This window comes from Staurois parvus, unplaced genomic scaffold (assembly GCF_062004578.1).
Source record: "Staurois parvus isolate SC_StPar_1 unplaced genomic scaffold, SC_StPar_1.0 ptg001066l, whole genome shotgun sequence".
In the NCBI taxonomy this organism is placed as follows: Eukaryota; Metazoa; Chordata; class Amphibia; order Anura; family Ranidae; genus Staurois; species Staurois parvus.
The window spans coordinates 4205138-4227782 of record NW_028318862.1 but is presented as its reverse complement, the minus strand read 5'-3'; positions in this window follow the sequence as shown (position 1 = coordinate 4227782).

Genomic DNA, 22645 nt, shown 5'->3' with positions numbered 1-22645 from the left:
GAAATTAAGCACAGACAAATGATTCAGGTACAGTGGAGATTTATGGAGAAGGTTGTGTTATAGCTAATGATTTCTGCTAATGATCCTCCAAAGTATGAAGTGGCACGGAGCCCACATCTGGTGGGACGGAGAGCGGCCCCTGCCTGAAATGAAGGACATTCTGTGAGAGGAAGGGACAAAACTTTGTTTCAGTGTATACTGGAGAAAAAGTCACTGACATTGTTTCATGAGAGCGGGCAAGCAGACCTTGCTGAAATGTTAATACAATACTATAGTATTAATAAATCAGAATTCTCTAATTTAATGGACATTTTACCAAATTAAATCTGTGAACTAAAAGAGGACAAAAAATATAAAAAGTATAAAACACAAAAATGTTTAAATGCATCCTTTCATCATGGAAAAACATAAAACAAAGTCACCCTATTAAAGATGAACTTTATACTAATCTTATCTTGGGGAACCCTTGACTACTGGGTGTGTTGGATACCATGAGCCCTGCGGGGTGCTGTGGTTCCTCCCACTGGCCGCTAAATTTCTACTGGATTCTATATTGAAGTAGCAACCAGTAGAAGGAACCCCAACTATAACATCAGAAAGTCATTTTCTTGTGATACTTTTTATATGCTTGCTTTGTCTGCATTTTACAAATGTACAGATTTTCCATCAATTGGCTATCTGCATATCAGGTAGTGTAGTCATCTTTCCTGCAGAACAATGGCGAGAAAATGGAGAAAACACTAGTAGCTATAAAAAATGTCAAGTGAGTGGATTATACAAGAAAAAGTCAAGTGGGTTTGATCAATCTAAACAAGCTGACAGATGTCCATTTAAAGAAGAAGAGTGAAGCACAACCACTGCAGAATAAAATTGAAGACCCTTATTATTTTTTTTCAGCCCCTAAATGGCCTTTCCTGCAAGATAATAGGTATCAATCTCTCACAGCTGGATCCTCCAATCATATGTTTATTCTACCTTCTAAAAAGTCCAATAGGGAAGTGTAACACTGTTACTTGGCTTTGTAATGACTTCAGTTGGGTGGGACACTGGGGGGTCCTCTAGACATTTGGGCACGTGATTCAATCTGCCAGCCGCCTTATAAAATACTAAAGAGAGATGACCTTTAAATACCATATTGACATGTGTGATAAAAAAGATCATGGGCTTTACACTCTGCATGAATCTATATAGCAGTCTTTCTGTGGAACTCTAAGGTTCCTCCAAAGGTTCCATGAGCAATAAGACATTTCTGGCTCTCAGATAAGTAACCACTGACACCAATGATCTTTTTAGCTAGGGGCATTCTGCCAACTGGTGATCATTGGAAGAACAACCCTACTACAATGGTGGTCAATAGGAAGAATGCCTCCAGCTCAAATGATTATTGATGTCATTGGTTACTTTTGTAAGAGTAAGAAGATGCTCGTTGCTCAACTAATCCCTAGCAACCTCTGCAGGAATCCTGGTAGAGAAAGGCTGCTTTAAATGATCATGAGTCCTATTAGGTACCAATCTAAGAAGGGTATTCTTCACTGACCACCAAGGCAAGGGAGTATTTTACTGACCACCAGTGTAAGAAAGTTTCACTAACCACCAATGTAAGGGGGCACTACACTGACCGCCAATATAAGGGGGCACTACACTGACCGCCAATATAAGGGGCACTATACTGACCACCAATATAAGGGGGCACTACACTGACCACCAATATAAGGGGGCACTACACTGACCACCAATATAAGGGGGCAGTACACTGACCACCAATATAAGGGGGCACTACACTGACCACCAATATAAGGGGCACTACACTGACCACCAGTATAAAGGGGCACTACAATGACCACCAATATAAAGGGGCACTACACTGACCACCAATATAAGGGGGCACTATACTGACCACCAATTTAACGGGGCACTATACTGACCACCAATATAAGGGGGCACTACACTGACCACCAATATAAGGGGGCACTACACTGACCACAAATATAAGGGGGCACTACACCGACCACCAATATAAGGGGGCACTACACCGACCACCAATATAAGGGGGCAGTACAATGACCACCAATATAAGGGGGCACTACACTGACCACCAATATAAGGGGCACTACAATGACCACCAATATAAGGGGGCAGTACAATGACCACCAATATAAGGGGCACTACAATGACCACCAATATAAGGGGCACTACACTGACCACCAATATAAGGGGGCAGTACAATGACCACCAATATAAGGGGCACTACAATGACCACCAATATAAGGGGCACTACACTGACCACCAATATAAGGGGGCACTATACTGACCACCAATATAAGGGGGCACTACACTGACCACCAATATAAGGGGGCAGTACACTGACCACCAATATAAGGGGCACTACAATGACCACCAATATAAGGGGCACTACAATGACCACCAATATAAGGGGGCACTACACTGACCACCAATATAAGGGGCACTACAATGACCACCAATATAAGGGGCACTACACTGACCACCAATATAAGGGGGCACTACACTGACCACCAATATAAGGGGCACTACACTGACCACCAGTATAAGGGGGCACTACAATGACCACCAATATAAGGGGGCACTACACTGACCACCAATATAAGGGGGCACTATATTGACCACCAATTTAACGGGGCACTATACTGACCACCAATATAAGGGGCACTACACTGACCACCAATATAAGGGGGCACTACACTGACCACCAATATAAGGGGCACTACACTGACCACAAATATAAGGGGGCACTACACCGACCACCAATATAAGGGGGCACTACACTGACCACCAGTATAAGGGGGCACTACAATGACCACCAATATAAGGGGGCACTACACTGACCACCAATATAAGGGGGCACTATATTGACCACCAATTTAACGGGGCACTACACTGACCACCAATATAAGGGGGCAGTACACTGACCACCAATATAAGGGGGCACTACACTGACCACCAATATAAGGGGGCACTACACTGACCACCGATATAAGGGGGCACTACACTGACCACCAATATAGGGGGGCACTACACTGACCACCAATATAAGGGGGCACTACACTGACCACCAATATAAGGGGGCACTACACTGACCACCAGTGTAAGAGGGTACTTTTCCATTAATCATCAATGTAGCGGGCTTTATTCCATTGACTATCAATTTCAGGGTACTTTGCATTTTTACCACAAATTTATTTCAATGTTACGTCCATGTTACAATGGGTGAGAAAGTCTGGTATATAGGATAGGAAGCCGAAGACATAGATATGCAAGTACCCTGAGATACAATCAGAAGTTCTCCCCATATGTCGGGTGTTGTACTTCACAAAAATCTGGTACAGCCTCAGTTTTTCCATTCTCAAGCGATTTGTCATATGGTGTTTATGCCATTTACCCCAGAACAGGGAGAATCTAATTGGTAACAGTGTCCATACAGGTCTTCTTCCGGGCATCAGGCCAACACTGAAAATCAGCCAAGATAAAAGTCTTCTGATAATCTAGTTTGATAAGTCAAATAATCTTGTGTATAGATGAGTATAAACACATATTTCCAGAATGCAGACAACAGTTCCTGAAACAATTGTTACTATGTGTCACCGGTGTCTAATAACCGAAATATCTAAACTCTGCCTAACATTACAAAATAAATATGAATAAATGAAGAGGATATAATCAAGTCTCAACATATTGTATTTAATCAACATCTGAGAGCAAGGATTGGTCAAAAGCAAGATAATTATTGACATACACACAGTGTTATTATATACAGACACACATATCATTAATATGTATAGAAAGCAAAGGTGATTGGCCTTTCTTGGCATTAGTTATTATAGGGCGTACTTATTAAGGTGTCTGAAGAAATATCTTACTGCCTTGTGAGAACGAGAATCACTCTACCTATAGATAGTCTGATAAATACGATCGAATGCAGCCAGAGGCATAGATAAGGAAGGGGGTGTGGGGGATGGTATTTAACCCCCCACCCCAGAGTGTCCACAGTGCAACATTTAGTCCTGACAGTTGCCAGGTCCTGAGGCTGCATTCAGCAACCAGGGGTCAGTAGGGGGCCCCATGAGATGCCCCTGGTACCCTTTTCATAGGCTTTTTTGAGTTTGGGCAATGACACAGGGGCCCCATGATCCCCTATTGCCTGGGGGCCCCATGAGTTGTCAGTCCGCCCCTGCACACAACATTATTTATTTTCCTTTTTGGTAGCACTGCAGTGCCTTATCAAATTGCACTGAAGCTGCCACTTCTACCACCTGTCAGAACACAGACAGTGGCATTTCAGAATGATGGTCTCATGACCAATCCAAGGGAGGACATCCCCTCATTCTCAACTGCCTGGTCTGCTTGGTGGGTTTCATGGAAGGAAGGGAACTGTACTTGGGAGAGACCTGTACTGGGGGGGGGGGGGGGGGAATCTGTGACTATGTACTGGAGGTGAGTGTTGGGGCTGCACTGGAGAAGAGATGTGTACTAGGGAGAAGATCTGTACTTGCTGAAAAATCTGTACTGAGGGGTGATGTCTATGCAGGGGTATGGTCAATACTAGGAAAGGGGAGGGGGGTGATTTCGGCTTGGGGAGAGAGGTAGTGTTTTTGTACTCTGTCTATTGACCTACGCATTATGCATTGACCCCAGTATATTATGTACCCCTGACCCCTGCACTCTGTGCATTACATACCCCTGACCCCTGCACTCCTGTCTTATGCTTCCGGGCCCTGCACAATATACACTTTACTGTGAATATCATATTCTTAACTACTGCACTCTGGTCCTGGTACATGACACCAACAGGGACAGACCACACTTTTTTTTTTTTTTAACAAATAATGAACTAAACAACTAAAAGCTAAGCCATGTATATTACTGCTCACATGTGACACGTACCTGGTTGAGGCTGAACTGATGAGAGGACTTTCCCTTACATCTCATGTCCTGTTTCTCCCGAAGGTGGTGACAAGATATAACAGGGCATGGAGTGGCACAGGTGCCTTGTAGGGGATCCTGGCCAGAAGAACATTGCAGCAGTTGCTGAACAGCAGGAGGACACATGAGCTTCGAGATGTGAAGACACAGCAGCAGGTGCAGAAGCAGGCTGGCAAGCGGGCAGATGCAGGATCACGGGTGGTCAGGCAGGCAGGAGTCGGTATCAGCTGGACAGCAGAGGTGCAGAATCAGGGACCAAAACAGAGTCAGGGCCAGGCTGGGGTCAGTATCGGTGAAGCAGGAAAGCTACTGAAACAGCAGGCCAGGGTCAGCAACCAGGTATCAGGAACAAGCAGGGTCAAGGCAAGCCAGGTAGTACAGGATCAGGTCACAAACAGTAGAAGCCGACGACCACTCAGCAATCTTCTGGTCTCTGGAACCACTTTAAATAGGCAAGTGAGCGGCAAATATTCATGCTCGCTCACGCAGATGCACGAGTTAGGGCAATTCTAGTTGTTATTATGAGCATGCCCACATCTTCATGCACAACTGTGTGTACAATTTCCCTAACATGTCTATTACTGAATATTGTTTTCTGAAATTTTTTGTGCTGTATATGAGAGCCTTGATATACAGTACATACAACACTTTCCATACCAAAACTTTCTGAATTTAGAAAGAGGGACGCCTTGTAGCACAAAATATGTAGGCAGAGGCATATGAGTAGGCTAACAAAAGCAGACAAGGGCGCACTCTCATCATGCATTACCATGGTACACCACATATTTATTGAGAAAATAAATAGATATATACTTACAAACCCAAAAGAGAATAAAAACAGAACAGGTAGTTCACGATAACAGACTAATGCAATACTGCATAGGGATAAGCTGACGTGTTTCGGGAGATGAACCCCCTTCTTCAGAGCTAAAGTGTATACCTGCTGATCCAACATATATATATATAAGTGTGCTAAAGAGGTCAAACCCCCCCCCCCGCACACATGACGGCCCAATCAAAAAGGGCCAATCAAATCCACCTCCAGCAAAAAAACAAAAAAAACCCCACAAAACCCATACACACGCAGCAACAATATTAAAATATTAGAATATGCATATATGCATTGGGCCGTCATGTGTGCGGGGGGGGGGGGGGGTTCTGACCACTTTAGCACACTTTGGTATATATATGCTGGATCAGCAGGTATACACTTTAGCTCTGAAGAAGGGGGTTCGTCTCTCGAAACGCGTCAGCTTATCCCTATGCAGTGCGCCGTATTGCATTGGTCTGTTATCGTATACTACCTGTTTGTTTTCTCAATAAATACGTGGTGTACCATGGTAATGCACGATGAGAGTGCGCCCTTGTCTGCTTTTGTTTGCCAGTACCCAGATTTCCTGATCTTAGAAGGGCTGCACCTCACCATTTGGCATACAGAATACCCTTTAGTCTGCATGAAGATTTAAGCGCTGGTTTCGTTTGTTTTGGGATATGAGTAGGCTGCCAACACACCACAACAAGGGATGAGCTTGGGTTTGGTGCACTTAGTTCGATCCAAACCCAGATGTTAGCTGTCATTGTTATGGTTAATGAGCTGTGGGAGGGAGATTTTCTGGTTCACAACTGCAAGCATACAAAGGGGTGGAGATGCTTGTGACATCGTTGACCAAATATGGCCATATGGTCATATTAGCTCAATGACAATCCTAATATGGCCATGGCCAGGTGCCCATATTAGATCAATTATGTCATGACCATCCCTGCTTCTTTGTGTAAGTCAGCTACAGGACATAGAATCTCCCACCCACAGCTGATGGGACCAGTAATGACAGCTGTCTTCCAGGTTCGGTGACTTTGGTTTTGAACCAAACGCAATCACATTTTACAATGTGTTTTTAACACAGTGCATAGGTCAGAAGGTGCTGTTAATGGGTCCCTTGGCAGTTAAACTAATATTTTGTAGGTTTTTTTTGTACATCAGACCAAAAAAGTGAAAACCAAGGAGAAAAGGATAATAGGGGGATATGGTTAAAAGGTGGGACAGTTGCTCCCAATTGAAGGACATTTGGGAGCCTTGATTTGGTATAGGACCTTTTAAAATCACTAAGAAGATGTGAGTACCTTGAATTATTTCCACCTTGAAAAGCAGAGTTCTAAAAAAAAAAAAAAAGTCAATAGATTACAAGAACGATGAAATGAATATCAACATTTTTTTTTGGTCTTTTGCAAGAAAAGCACTTTGTATTGGTTCTGCTGTTCAGTAAATCCTTTCACAACTGATGAAAGCCAACACAGAAATGATTTCTGTAAATTGGTAATATCCTAACGTATATCAAATCAGGAGCAAACAAAGGTATACCTTAAAGATACAAATTCCCCAATATATAAATGACACCATATAGTACTGGATACACAGCAATATTCGTCTTCATCATTGATAATTTCAACACTTACAAATGATTTTGTTTAGGCTTTCAGATATTCGTGCCTCACAATATGTATATGTAGGTCTGCTAAGCACAACTTAATGAGTTCTGTTACAGGGAATTATTTTCCAAATAAAGGAATAATTAGTTCTGAGAATACCATGTAAAATCAGAAAAGATTACTTTCCTTTTCATTTACAGAAAACCTTCCGCCAATCTAAACTGATTATGAACTATTGGCTAAATAAAAACAATAATATTAATGATAATAAAAGTAAATGTGGACAAACGCAATGACTATTTATGAATAATTTGTAATGCTAACATAAATTTTTTTTAGCCTGCATTAAGAATATAATATGAAATATATATATATATATATATATATATATATATATATATATACTGTGAGAAATTCAGGTGCTACATCAGAATTTCATTTGCATTAGTTTTCGGCATGTGACAAAATGGCAAGTGTTAAGTTGCATTAGCAGTTATTTGTTTTAATTCTTGCCTGGTCTCTTAACTCCTGACTTACAATTTCTAGCTGATCCAAAAACAGCACAAAGACTGTTTTGGTTGGAATGAATATGATATGACATGTGAAAGAGACAGCTATTTAGTTGGCAGGGATAACATACAAGAAAAAACAGCTAACCAGGGCCCTAGAAATGAGTTCCGTAAGTTAACGATGACTGGGGTCAACCAGCCACATTTTGGGAACATTCATAAACAAATTAAACATAAAAATGGTATATTTTTTTAGATGCTGGGTAAATTAAAATTGGTCAACTAGAACAAAAAATAAAATATCATAGCTACACTTCACAGATTTGATATGCTGTCAGTATATGTAAAATATATTTTAAATCAATAAAGTAGCCCTGTTGGCGTTAGAGCACTGTTTTCCTTTTATTTTGCATTTTTTTTCGGTGCAATTGATAGCCCCTGTGTGGGCGAGTTTTATTGCCTCTGTTTTATAATGTTTAAAAATTAATAAAAACCATTGGAATATAAAATCAATAAAGTAGATAAGCACATTCGCTAAAATAACTAAAGGAAACTGATACATGAAATATTTTATAAATTAATAAGGTAGATATATCAGCACACATCACTAAAAGAACTAAAGAAAATATATTCAAGCACAATCATACCTACATTGCACAGGTTACAAATTCTGTCCGTATACAAAATATTTTACAAAAGTCTAAATTAGGTATAGGTCAATCACTAAAAAAAAAAAAGGAAAAATTGATAACAAAATATTTTATAAATTATTCAAATTGATGTAAGCTCAATCACTAAAAGAACTATAGAAAATATATCCAAACTCAATCATACTGTACAGGTTACATATGCTGTTGATATACAAAATATTTTATATATTATTAAAGTAGATGCAAGCCCAGTCACTAAAATATTATATAGGCTTTAAGATGTTAATGTCATTTAAAAAGTCATTTTCAAAAAAGTTAAATCTACATCTTTCGTTAATATAATCCTTGGCTGTAGCATACTTTTATACCATAAGACAGTTGTCTACATTGTTATCTTGTATTGATGCACAAGACCCCAGTTTCGAACTGTAAATTATATTGATACTACTCATAAACAAAGAATGTAATATAAATAATAATAATTCTTCAAAATCCTGCCATGAACGTCTTTATTTAGGCTCTTCATGGTAACTGTTGACAATGTTCTATTTTTGTCATCCATTTGTTCCCTTAAATGGCCCAAGGGCTCCAACAGAAGCACACAGAGGGGAATTTTTCGAAATTGGAGCAGTTATGCATGGCAACCAATCAACTTTTATATTTTCTTTTCAAAATTTACCTGAACAAGCCAAATATAGAAGATGATTGGCTGCCATGCACAGCTACTCCAGATTCTGGTTGTCCAGTTTTGAAAAAATCCCACCATAGGCTTCTGATGGAGACAAGCAGTCATTTAAAAACACAGTATGCAAGAGAAATGAATGTCTTTGTATATCTAGCCTGTTGTAGACTGAGGTAATTGGGAAGGTGTTCATGATGAGCACTTAACGAATATAGCATCAACTTACCTTGACCCCTTCCTTCTTTGGACATCCTATCTCTCTCTCTCTTCTACCGATGGCTCCACTGGGCTTAAGGCATGATTCAAAAGACCATGTACTAAAGAGAACTACGGGACACAATTATCCCTTAATACATTTTATTATAGTGAATGTATGCAGGTGGGGCTGCAATGTATGGAAGAAACTCAGAATTCTGACTTTTACACTCAGAATTTTAAAATTTTATCTCAGAATTCTGACTTTTTATCTCAGAATTCTGTCTCTGAAACTCCAAATTTTGTTTAATAAATTTTAGGACTCTTTCGTAGCAGGTGTTCACATGTATTATATAGCTATTATTTTCTCTATTAGATTTTTTTTTCATATCTATTAGAGAAAATAGACATAAAGGGGTTGATTTACTAAAACCGGAGAGTACAAAATCTGGTGCAGTTCTGCATTGAAACCAATCAGCTTCCAGATTTTTTCGTCAAAGCTTCATTGAACAAATTTAAGTTAGAAGCTGATTGGCTAACATGCACAACTGCACCAGATTTTGCATGCTCCATTTTTAGTAAATCAACCCCAAAGTGTACCTGTTCGTCTGTTGTCTCCTGGTCCTATATAAAAATGATAATGTTTTGTACCCAATGACTGTATCTGTATACTTATAGTTTTATACTTATTGCACTTTCATCTTGTAAACTATTTTTAAAAAAAGCTTAAAATAAAGAATTTATTCTAAAAAAAAAATTACGCAGGCATGATCCAATGTTGTCACCATCAGGACAGGAAGCCCACTTTGGGAAATGCCGTGCAGAAGCACGTAGAAGGAGATCAGTAGCACTGAGGTGTCACATTGAAAGGAAAAAAGGTGAAAATAAGTATTTAATTTTTAAAAAAGCTAATTGTTTAAAATATATAGAACGTTAGCAAGATAAATGTCATTCACTTAGGGTCGACGTCTACTTTAACATAGCCTTCTCAATCTATTTGAGTTATTTTATGCTTCAATCAATATGAAAACGATCACTCACTATAATACGGTCTAATTTGTATTATTAATTTGAACACAATCTAGAGAAATGTCATTTTTTTTTTTACATTTTCGTACTCATGTTCTCTATCACACGGAATGAATGTTGGTTTTTACTGTGCTGGCCAGCGTTCGTCCACAGCGGTAGACGTCAATCTGCACTTAAAAGCCCACCAGCCACTTGCAGCGGTGGCAGAAAATCAAGCCTTCATCTGCTCTTATTCCAGGAATCGTGTCGGAGACAAGTATTAGAACTGCTGAGAGAGCAGGGTGGTTACGCTGATATGGGCATTCATTCTTTATAGATACCGTTAATTTCAGAAATGTTGCCGTGCCAAGCCAAAGAAATATGTGATCACTCACCAGCTAAACCTAGCAAATGTCCCTAAACCTCTGCTGGAGCTAAGTGGTCTCGGCAAGGCTAAGAAGGGAGGGCTGAGACTGAAGCAAAGAGAAAAAAAAAAAAAAGTCGACATGACTCCCAATTACCTAATAGAAACACACATTGATTAAAAATTCATGGATATTACACTTGATATAATGCCAGACTGGATATGTGTAATGTAGAGTGCAAATTATAATGAAAATATGCGTCTTTTTTTTTTTTTCCTTTGTCCAATAAACTTTTTTCATCTGAAATTGCTCTACAAGCTGACTATGTCAACGAAAAAACATATTCTAACGTTTAACAAAAGACCAGAATGGGTTAAGCCCTGTCTGAAATGAAAAGAAATAAAAAAAAACTACATATGTATATATCACCGCGTTTTTGTAATGATGTTCTGTTGGGGCATAAATGAGGTCACTCACAGGTAATGTTTTTTCACATAGCAATGAGGGGAGATGTGCATGTTCGGCTTTCTCGGGAAGGATGTGAAGGGTTGTCTGCCGATTCCATAAATTTGCTTTCAAGGTCCTTTTCTGTCCTCTCTCCTTGAGAACTCAAACAGTCAGCGCTAGTGGACGAGGAACGAATGCTGCGCCATGTTCACCGCAACTATTCCAAGAGTTCTAAACATTGTAGATATAACCAAAAATATGTTCATATATAAAGATAGAAAAATACATCAATATATTATACTATTAAATTATTATTATTATACAGGATTTATATCGCTCCAACAGTTTGCTCAGTGCTTTACAATATACAGGGAGACAATACAGCAGCAATACAGTTCAGTACAAGAGGGTTAGGATGGGGTCTGCTCCTTGGAGCTTACAATCTAAGTGGAAGATTTATAGAATAATTCTAAGAATAATTTCTTAGAAGAAATTATTGTTATATTCAGGCATAAACAGAACTTTATAGAAAACACAGCAGGCTGTAGGCTCAAGTCACAAAAGCATAAACATTGTATTTTCATTACCAGGGGCGGACTGACCATTTGGAAACTCACTCCACTGCCCGAGGGCCCGGGGTTAGTAGGGGGCCCCATGAGATGCCCCTGGTACCTTTTTCATAGGCTTTTTTGAGTTTGGGCAAGGGCACAGGGGCCCCATGAGCCCCTATTGCCCGGGGGCCCCATGAGTTGTCAGTCCGCCCCTGTTCGTTACTATGCATTATTTGCTTTGCATTACAACAAAAAATACATTTTTTTCATATTTCCAAAAAACACTGCCACAGGGATCCACTGGCTTTACTGTACAAATCAACCACAGTGCAATAAACATTCAAAAACGTAACTGCACATATCACAAATAAACTTTCAATATCAAATAAAATGATATAACAGCCAAAGAAATATGAGTCCCGAAAAATGATATAGTCCCAATTGGTGCAAACGTGCCATGCTCTGATATTAATATGGTGCTCCACTTGACAGTACTGCTGTGCCCCTCATGGAATTTCACTCACCCTATGTCGGTGACCAACTATCGCTAGTGTAGTCAGTGGCGCTTCCTGAAGCTTCCCGGGGACGACCAATCAGGTTGAAATGCGTTAAGGCTTAGTGATGAACTTCCGGTGAAATGGTTTCTGGGCCATGGAACACACAGAATTCAGGTACCAGAAGTGGATAGTGGCCATCTTACCCCATGTACACGAGCTGAGTATGCTAGGTGCTGGTCCCTAGGGCACCATTTCATGTGAGTGTAACTCTTTTAATTGATTAAAAAAATATATATTACGGTTTTTGCGATATGGAATCCTCTTTTCTGCTATTTTCCCTCTGAGAAAATTTGCACTTCCATGCAGTATCTTTCTGGAAACATTCAATGAAGCGGATTGCATAGGGGTTTGCCCCAAAAGCACTGTTGACCACTATCGCTAGTGTGGTTAGTTGCGCTTCCTGAAGCTTCCTGAGGATAACCAATCAGGTTGAAATGCGTTGAGGCTTAGTGATGAACTTCCAGTCACGTGATTTCTGGGCCATGGAACACACAGGATTCAGGTACCAGAAGTGGATAGTGGCCATCTTACCCCATGTACACGAGCTGAGTGTGCTAGGTGCAGGTCAATAGGAAACCATTTCATGTGAATGTAACTCTTCTAATTGATAAAAAAAAAAAATATATATATATATATATTACAGCTTTGTGATATGGAACCCTCTTTTCTGCTACTTTCCCTCTGAGAAAATTTGCCCTTCCATGCAGTATCTTTCTGGAAAAATTCAATGGAGCGGATTGCATGGGGGTTTGCCCCAAAAGCGCTGTTGACCACACTTTATAACAGCGGCAGTCACTAGCACTTAGGTTTAGAAGTTTATGGTAAATCTAAAATTTTAGTTTTATGAGTTTTTTTATGAGTTATCCTGGGCGCAGAGTGATTGTTTTATATTTACTGTGCAAATGTTGTTTCAAAGGTTTTTGAGATATTTTCTGCATCGTTATTTTTAAAACAAAAACAAAGAAGTATACAAAGAAGTATACAGCGGTCCTACACAGGCAAACGGCTCCTAACTATGAAGAAAAAGATAAGACACTGGTATCAAACTAATGGGTTGATTTACTAAATCTGGAGTACCTGGGAGCCAATCAGCTTCTAACTTCAGCTTGTTCAATTAAGCTTTGACAATAAAACCTGGAAGCTGATTGGTTTCTATGCAGAGCTACACCAGATTTTACACTCTCCAGCTTTAGTAAATCACCCCCATAGTCTTGTGCTGGTATTGCCGCCGTAAGTTATAAGACACTCCAGGCAATTTACTAATACACATACCAGTACAACCTCATTTATACAGGGCAAGTAGAGCAACAATAAACGTCCCTAGTGGAACTTCCAGGGTTCAGTGCCTAAAGCTAAAACATTCCATTCCATTTGTAGAGTATCCCAATGGGGAAACGTATGTTTATTCTGAAGAAGATAACTATGGATCCCATATTTTCCTAAACTTTCTAGGACAACCTTTTTGAGATATTTTGACTGCAAAATTCAATTCATAAACCTAAATTCCAGGTATGGTTTTTATTGTATATTTACGTTGGTCCAGCATGGACAATATTAGTTTGCATATGCTATATCTATGGAATCCCTGTGGAAGCTGTAAAGCACTGTAGTAGTTTCTGCTACTACAGTGATTGCTGTTGCCTTTTTGGTCCTTGTTGCATGGGAACTACAGGAGGTCACTTCCTAGGCAAGGGCGCTATTCACAAAATGCCTTAGATTTTTCATAAATTCAAGGCTGTTGGACAAGGTGGAAAAAAGACACCTTGACATCTCCACTGCTACTCTGGTTGATGCTGTATTCTGGGTTCTGGTCTGTCTGCTCTGCTGCATAGTGAACACAGGGGGTTGTTTTCTTGGCACATAAGTTATTTACAAAAGGCCATATATTTTTATCAATGAATGCAAAGCATTCACTGATTGGACTACTGTACGTGGAGATTGTGATGTCACCTCCCGGCCTCTCCACTCCATCCAATCACAGACCACCTTGCATTCATTAAGAAAAATACTAGACATTCTTTGAAAGGCATCTTTGCTGAGTAAGGACCCTTCTTCCTGTTGAGTAAGGAGCCTGCTGTGGTTACTATGCAGCAGGGCAACCGCAGAACCAGAAAGACAGCTTCTCTCACTGTAGTAGAGGTGACAGAATATTGTATCAGAATCAGGGGTGGACTGACAACTCATGGGGCCCCCGGGCAATAGGGGATCATGGGGCCCCTGTGTCCTTGCCCAAACTCAAAAAAGCCTATGAAAAAGGTACCAGGGGCATCTCATGAGGCCCCCTACTGATTCCAGGCTCTCGGGCTGTGCCCAGGTTTCCAAATGGTCAGTCCGCCCCTGATCAGAATACATTAACTTGGCAAGGAGGTTTCATCCATCTACATCAGCCATTCTCAGCCAGGGTTCTCTGGAACCCTAGGGTTCTTCCAGGAGTGGCTGTGACTAAATTACCTCCCATCCGATGGTGCCTACATAGTTCCAGGTCCAATGTCACTTGGACACGATATGACTGTAAGGGCGTCATTCTGGCCACCACTGTAAGGGGACATTCTTCCCACTTACCACCAACAATATAAGGGGCAATTTCACAATGATCTTCAATAGACTAATTTTACTTGGGGTTCCCTGAGCTCTGAAAGTTATTTCAAGGTTTCCTCTGGAGTAAAACGGTTGAAAAGGCTGATCTACACTGTTATCATGGATGGAGGAATTTATTAGATTTCTTTTGTAGCCTGGAGACTGAACAAAAGAAATCTGCATGTATATAGTTAGCTTAACTTACTTGGTAGTACACGTACCTAAGCAGTACTCTGAAATGTACCTTTTGTCTGGAATTCCTCCTAAGAAATATCAGTGCACTTGGCATGTGAATAGGAATTTCTGTGACTACAGACTCATTGGTGTACATCTGCAGAGTGAAATCTAAGGCACTGCTGCCTTTCACCATTAATCTCGGAAGATCTGGAGTGAGATTTGTTGATGTCACTCTGCCGACCACCGTTTTCCTTGCTGGAGGCTCTAACATGAGGAAACAAAGCCCTGCCTCTACCAGATTGGCTGCACTCACATAGACCCAGTTCAGAATAAGACATGGTAAGTCAGTATTATTGAAAGATCAACTGTAGGGAGGCCACAGACAATACTGGTGACTAGTCCCTTGCTTGACTTTTTTTTTGGCACAGCTTCCAGAGTTCAGTTCATTTTAACATAACTAAAATAATTTCCCACTATGTTTCTGGTAAAGAAGATCTGACTCAGGTCAGCTCTCTGGGTGCCATGTGTGATATGCCTGAAAACCTTTTCCCATAGAATTTTCTTGGTCTTTTCTCAACACTCCCCAATTGCTAAGCTTGAGATTGGAATGCTGAATGTGATAAAACATGAGCATAGCCTATTGTACACATATACTAGGGCCAGTTTACCAACCAGTATGCCTTTGGGGTGTGGAAGGAAGCCCACTCCAACGCAAAGAATATTGAAGCCCTATGCAGATAGTATCCTGGCCAAAATTGAATCAAGGACCAGTGGTGCAAGACGTAAGTGCCAGCCACTAAGCCATTAGGCTGTCCAAATATAAAATAGAACTGGTTAATTGCTAGGAAAAAGGGTTGGGGATTGAGATTGATGTTAGGTTTAAGCAAGGCTAGATTTTTGAGGGTTTCGTAAGGGGGGCATTACGTTTGAATTTAGTGGATATGTTAAGTTCATGTGAAAAGAGGGTCAAGTATTAGAGTCAGACTAAGGGTCAGGTTAATATTAGGGATCAGAGGGTGTGGGGGTCGCTTTATTAATTCACTTGCTTTCAGCACCTAAAATTCGAAGCCAGGAACTACCTGGTGCTGGGTTCTTGCTGGTGACCAACCTGCCATATAAAAAGTACAAAAGCATTAGATAAGCAAATTAACAATCTAGAAACATGTTCTGTACACATTATAATACAATTCCATTGTCTTGTAAGACAGTATATACAGTTGATAAGCAGTATGCCTTTAGTAATGGTTATAATACTCAAGCTGGGGCTAGGACATTAAAGCAGTGTAATTTGCAAAGATATTGCACAAAAAAAAAAATCACATCTCAATTTACAAGGAAGTCGGCAAGTAATGCTAAATTCTGACTGGCTGCTATGGGTTACTGCCCTTTGTAGACTCTGACAACAGGACGCATTGCTGTATTGCATGAGCCCTCATGTTGTGTGATGGTAATTGCACAGTAATACGAATAATCTCCAGTATTCCCTGACTTCATCTGTCTACAACTGTCTGCCACTTTCATCGTCCAGTGCTGTGGAATAAACGTATAAATAAAATATAACATTACAGGGTTGTAACGACAACGCTCTGTATTAAGAGCTTTCATTTTCCACGCTGGAAACTTAACTGCTTTGCTTGGTTTGTCTTTTAGGCACTGCCCCAAAATTATGTATAGAGCTGCCATACATTAAGAAGAAAATTACAAAATAGATATTCACTGTCCAGACAACCTAATGTCTGCCAAGCTGCTCACAGAGTGTGGCACTGGGATGTATCTCGGCAGAGTGTGATACTGGGATGTATCTCGGCAGAGTGTGATACTGGGATGTATCTCGGCAGAGTGTGATACTGGGATGTATCTCGGCAGAGTGTGATACTGGGATGCATCTCGGCAGAGTGTGATACTGGGATGTATCTCGGCACAGTGTGATACTGGGATGTATCTCGGCACAGTGTGATACTGGGATGTATCTCGGCAGAGTGTGGCACTGGGATGTATCTCGGCACAGTGTGGCACTGGGATGTATCTCGGCAGAGTGTGATACTGGGATGCATCTCGGCAGAGTGTGGCACTGGGATGTATCTCGGCAGAGTGTGGCACTGGGATGTATCTCGGCAGAGTGTGACACTGGGATGCATCTCGGCAGAATGTGGCACTGGGATGCATCTCGGCAGAGTGTGGCACTGGGATGCATCTTGGCAGAGTGTGACACTGGGATGCATCTCGGCAGAATGTGGCACTGGGATGCATCTCGGCAGAGTGTGGCACTGGGATGCATCTCGGCAGAGTGTGGCACTGGGATGTATCTCGGCAGAGTGTGGCACTGGGATGTATCTCGGCACAGTGTGATACTGGGATGTATCTCGGCAGAGTGTGGCACTGGGATGTATCTCGGCACAGCGTGATACTGGGATGTATCTCGGCAGAGTGTGGCACTGGGATGTATCTCGGCAGAGTGTGGCACTGGGATGTATCTCGGCAGAGTGTGGCACTGGGATGCATCTCGGCAGAGTGTGGCACTGGGATGCATCTCGGCAGAGTGTGGCACTGGGATGTATCTCGGCACAGTGTGATACTGGGATGTATCTCGGCAGAGTGTGGCACTGGGATGTATCTCGGCAGAGTGTGACACTGGGATGTATCTCGGCAGAGTGTGATACTGGGATGTATCTCGGCAGAGTGTGGCACTGGGATGTATCTCGGCAGAGTGTGACACTGGGATGTATCTCGGCAGAGTGTGATACTGGGATGCATCTCGGCAGAGTGTGGCACTGGGATGTATCTCGGCACAGTGTGATACTGGGATGTATCTCGGCAGAGTGTGGCACTGGGATGTATTTCGGCAGAGTGTGGCACTGGGATGCATCTCGGCAGAGTGTGGCACTGGGATGCATCTCGGCAGAGTGTGACACTGGGATGCATCTCGGCAGAGTGTGACACTGGGATGCATCTCGGCAGAGTGTGGCACTGAAATGCATCTCGGCAGAGTGTGGCACTGGGATGTATCTCGGCAGAACGCAATAGATAATGCACATTATCTCCTAGCCCAATCTTTGTCCAAACTTTCTAAACAAAGGGTCAGTTTACTGGCCAGTGGGAAAATGTGCTGGACTTGGTGGGAGTAGTCCTTGCCTCAGACTTGGTGGTCAGTGGGAGTAAAAGAATTATATAGTGCCTGTGGCCAGTAGGATAATGAATAGTTTTCCTACTATCCATCATTGGTGTCAGTGGGAGGAGTGGTGCCCCATTTTTGATGTCAGTGAGAGGAATAGTACCCCATTGTTGATGTCAGTGGGAGGAATAGTCCCCCATTGTTGATGTCAGTGGGAGGAATAGTCCCCCATTGTTGGTGTCAGTGGGAGGAATAGTGCCCAATTGTTGGTGTCAGTGGGAGGAATAGTGCCCCATTGTTGGTGTCAGTGGGAGGAATAGTGCCCCATTGTTTATGTCAGTGGGAGGAATTGTCCCCTTCTTTGGTGTCAGTAGGATGAATAATGCCTCATCATTGGTGTCGGTGGAAGGAGTGGTGCCCCGCCGTTGGTGTCAGTGGGAGGAATAGTATCCCTTTGTTCGTGTCAGTTGGAGAAATGGTACCCCATTGATGGCATCAGTTGGAGGAATAGTGTCTCATTGTCCATGTTAGTTGGAGGAATAGTGACCCATAGTAATAGTGCTCCATTATTGGTGTCAGTGGGATGTCTCACTGTTGGTATCAGTAGAAAGAAGAGTGCCATGTAGAACTGGCAGGAATAGTGCCCCAAGGGCCAAATAAAAGTAAGCATAGGGCCGCATTTGACCCATGGGCCACAATTTGGAGACCATTATCCTAGCCCAACAAATCTAGCACTTTTATTGTTCTTACACAGCACTACTTGAGAACTATCCAGGTCACTGATTTAAACCAAACTGGAATATGTGTAATATAAGATGCTGGATTCAATCAATTGGTCCTGATTGAAGAAGATCAAACAAACTGCAATAGCTCCAATGGGCTGCCCCTCAACACAAACAGGGTGCCCATTCAACAAGGGATCTCAAGATTGGAAGATACTTATAAAAAGTCTAATGGGGAACCAGACCAATGAGCTAAGAATCTGGAAAATGTTTAATGTTGGAGTTTGTTCAGCAAAACAATACAACACAGTCAACTGGTTTTGAGGGTTCAAAGGTATTCATGGCTCAAATATTGACAGAATCACCACAATTAATTGTTTGATAAAAAAATACCATGATGCAAAGGAATAAAATAGCAGCACTGTTAGTTCCTTGGTCTGGCACTTTTTTTGGACTTTGTGTACCTATTTGTACCGTAAAAGTGGCCATACAACAGTAGAATTATATTTGAATAATCATACAGAAATTCTGAAAAATCATTCATCAGAGCATTCAATATTGCCATCAATGGGTCAGCTAATTTAATTTGTAAGCCCTTAATATTCTGTCCTGACCTGATACTTGAATGGCATCCCAGAATTATTGAACAGTTTTCTTTTGTACCTTACAATATGTACAACTTTTCCACAACAAAAACTACATTCACAGTTGGAATTTTGTTTGAAAAATTTTCCATCCTTCTCCTAATTTTCTTATCACTGTGATTGATGTCAATTGTCCATTTGGGCCCACTAACCCTTAGAAAAACGTCCTGAAAACCAAAACTATCAGAAGTGGCGACACACCGCGGATGAATGCTGATATGGGTTATGATTACGCACAATTTTGTGTGAAACATGTCAAACATCCTTTGTTTGTGGTGCATATTATACGGTTAATAATGGAATAAATTTCTACTAACATTGGAATTCATCTGCTATGTACTGCCACTTCTTCTATTTTATGTTCCTGCGGTCAGAGAACCGGGTGGGCACCTGCTTGAACTTGCCTGGTTGGTTCTCACCTGTCACTTGCTTGGAGCCGTGGCATCTCCTTGATTGATCATGAAAACCAATTTTGGAATTAAATTCTACTGGTATATGGCCAGCTTAACCCTCTCCATGTAAGGCAGTGGTTCTCAACCTCCCTAATGCCGCGACCCTTTAATACAGTTCCTCATGTTGTGGTGACCCCCAACCATAAAACTATTTACCCAGTAATTATAATTTATGAAGTGTCGTTTTACCTTCAATACTGCTGCTTTCAACACAGTAGCTGCTTTCAACACTGTAGCTGCTTTCAACACAGTAGCTGCTTTCAACACTGTAGCTGCTTTCTACACAGTAGCTGCTCTTTACACATCGGAAATATGTGTTTTCCGATGGTCTTAGGCGACCCCTGTGAAAAGGTCGTTCGACCCCCAAAGGGGTCGCGACCCACAGGTTGAGAACCACCGATGTAAGGCATATCAGTTTTAATTTTTAAATCCCTGGAAAATATAAAAAGGAATGTGATTGGCTGCTACTACAACTACTACACTTTTATTGGGAATTCCATTTTCAAGACTTTTGTATATTAGCCCTTGTATATGGCTACCACTGGAAAGTCCCAAGCTGAATGACCAAAATGCTATATAGTGTCGTGCAACAAGACCATACAAACTAAGACCAGAACAAACAGATGATATACAAAACAAGAGCTGTGTTCTATAAAACTCCACTTTTACTTTAGAAACATATTTGCATATGAAGTAGGAAACTAAGGTAGTTTTTAAATTTGTAAATGAAAAGAAAAAGGGAACAGAAATTGCTCATAAAATTCCATTTAAAGTGATAGCTCATTCTGGAGGGTAGATTATAGTAGTGGTATGAGCTCCACTTCATTCCTTGTGGGCCTGCCACCATTACATTGACATCAATGGATTCAGCTTCAACATTACATATCAGACTAACCCCCCCCCCAGTTTAAATATGAGTCTTAGAGCTTCTATGTATATTTTTAACAGACAAACATTGCATATATTTAACACGCACAGCCAGAGCTGCCTTAGTGAATGTTGACTTGGAGTCAGTCCTAGATGAACTTCATCAGGAAGTGCAATAATGAAAACATATATTGTGTTTGCCAAAAAGGTTTATTTTTTTTAAAGCTACTTCGAAAATAGCTTTTCACACTAGTAATATTTTATTTTTATTGCTTTTTTGGTTGGGTGCTGGACAGGTCATTAAAAGGTGCACTATATCATTACTTGAGCCCAATTGCTTGTGTTGGGCAGCTCACCATGAAGACGGGGCCCCCCACGGGGGAGGAAATGTTTCCCGAAATAAACAATCCAAGTGTAATAGGTCACTTGAATTGCCAAACAAAAACCCCTGAGAGTCCATAATCTTTATTTGTTCAACTGGTTACAACAAAGGCAAAGAAGAGCCAACATGTTTCGGGGTCACAAATTCCCCCTTCATCAGTGTTGAGTAAAATGGCACAATGTTAAATGGACTAAAAAACAATCCTATATAGACTGATCTGCTGCAGAGAACATAAAGGGAAGGGGACAAGCATTGTATGTTGGACAGAAAGGGGAAGTCCCCCCAGTGGGGGCACAGAAACACCTGAAAGATGATTGATCTCTTCCGTACTCTGAAGTTGGACTATCAGGCACTTTCATTGTTTTTCTTTGCTGCAAGTTCTAGACCAGTGGTGGTCAACTTTCTTGATATCAAGAGCGGTCCCTGACATCACCAAAGGACCACACATAAAACTCAAACTCAAAGACTATGGACATGATACAAGCGATGGTCAGAGTTTGTGGACATGATACAAGAGATGGTCAGAGATTGTGGACATGATACGAGAGATGGTCAGAGCTTGTGGACATGATACAAGAGATGGTCAGAGTTTGTGGACATGATACAGGAGATAGTCATAGATTGTGGACATGATACAAGAGATGGTCAGAGACCATGGACATGATATAAGAGATGGTTAGAGATACAAGAGAGTGGCAGAAATTGTAAAATAGACTCCCTCAAGAGCTGGTTCTGGCCAGCTCAGTACATTGCTTTAAAAAAAGTCCTGGATTATTTCCTAATTGTGCATATTATACTAACATTTATAGCCAAAGTTGATCCAGGGAATATCCAATTGCCTCAATATCCAATTGGATCATGCTTTGCTGGGGGGGGTTGCCTTCCTCTGGATCAACTGTTGGTATTGGATTGTGTATATAGGTTTGTATAATTTTTTTTTTCCTTTTTATTGGTTGAACTAGATGGACTTTTTCGACCAGACTAGCTATGCAACTATGACACAAGAGATGGCCAGACTCTGAGGACATGATACAGGAGATAGTCAGAGATCGTGGACATGATACAGGAGATAGTATTAGTCATAGATTGTGGACATGATACAAGAGATGGTTAGAGACTGTGGACATGATACAGGAGATGGGCAGAGACCATGAACATGATACAAGAGATGGTTAGAGACTGTGGACATGATACAGGAGATGGTCAGAGACCATGGACATAATACAAGAGATGGTCAGAGACCATGGACATGATACAAGAGATGGTTAGAGACTGTGGACATGATACAGGAGATGGTCAGAGACCATGAACATGATACAAGAGATGGTTAGAGACTGTGGACATGATACAGGAGATGGTCAG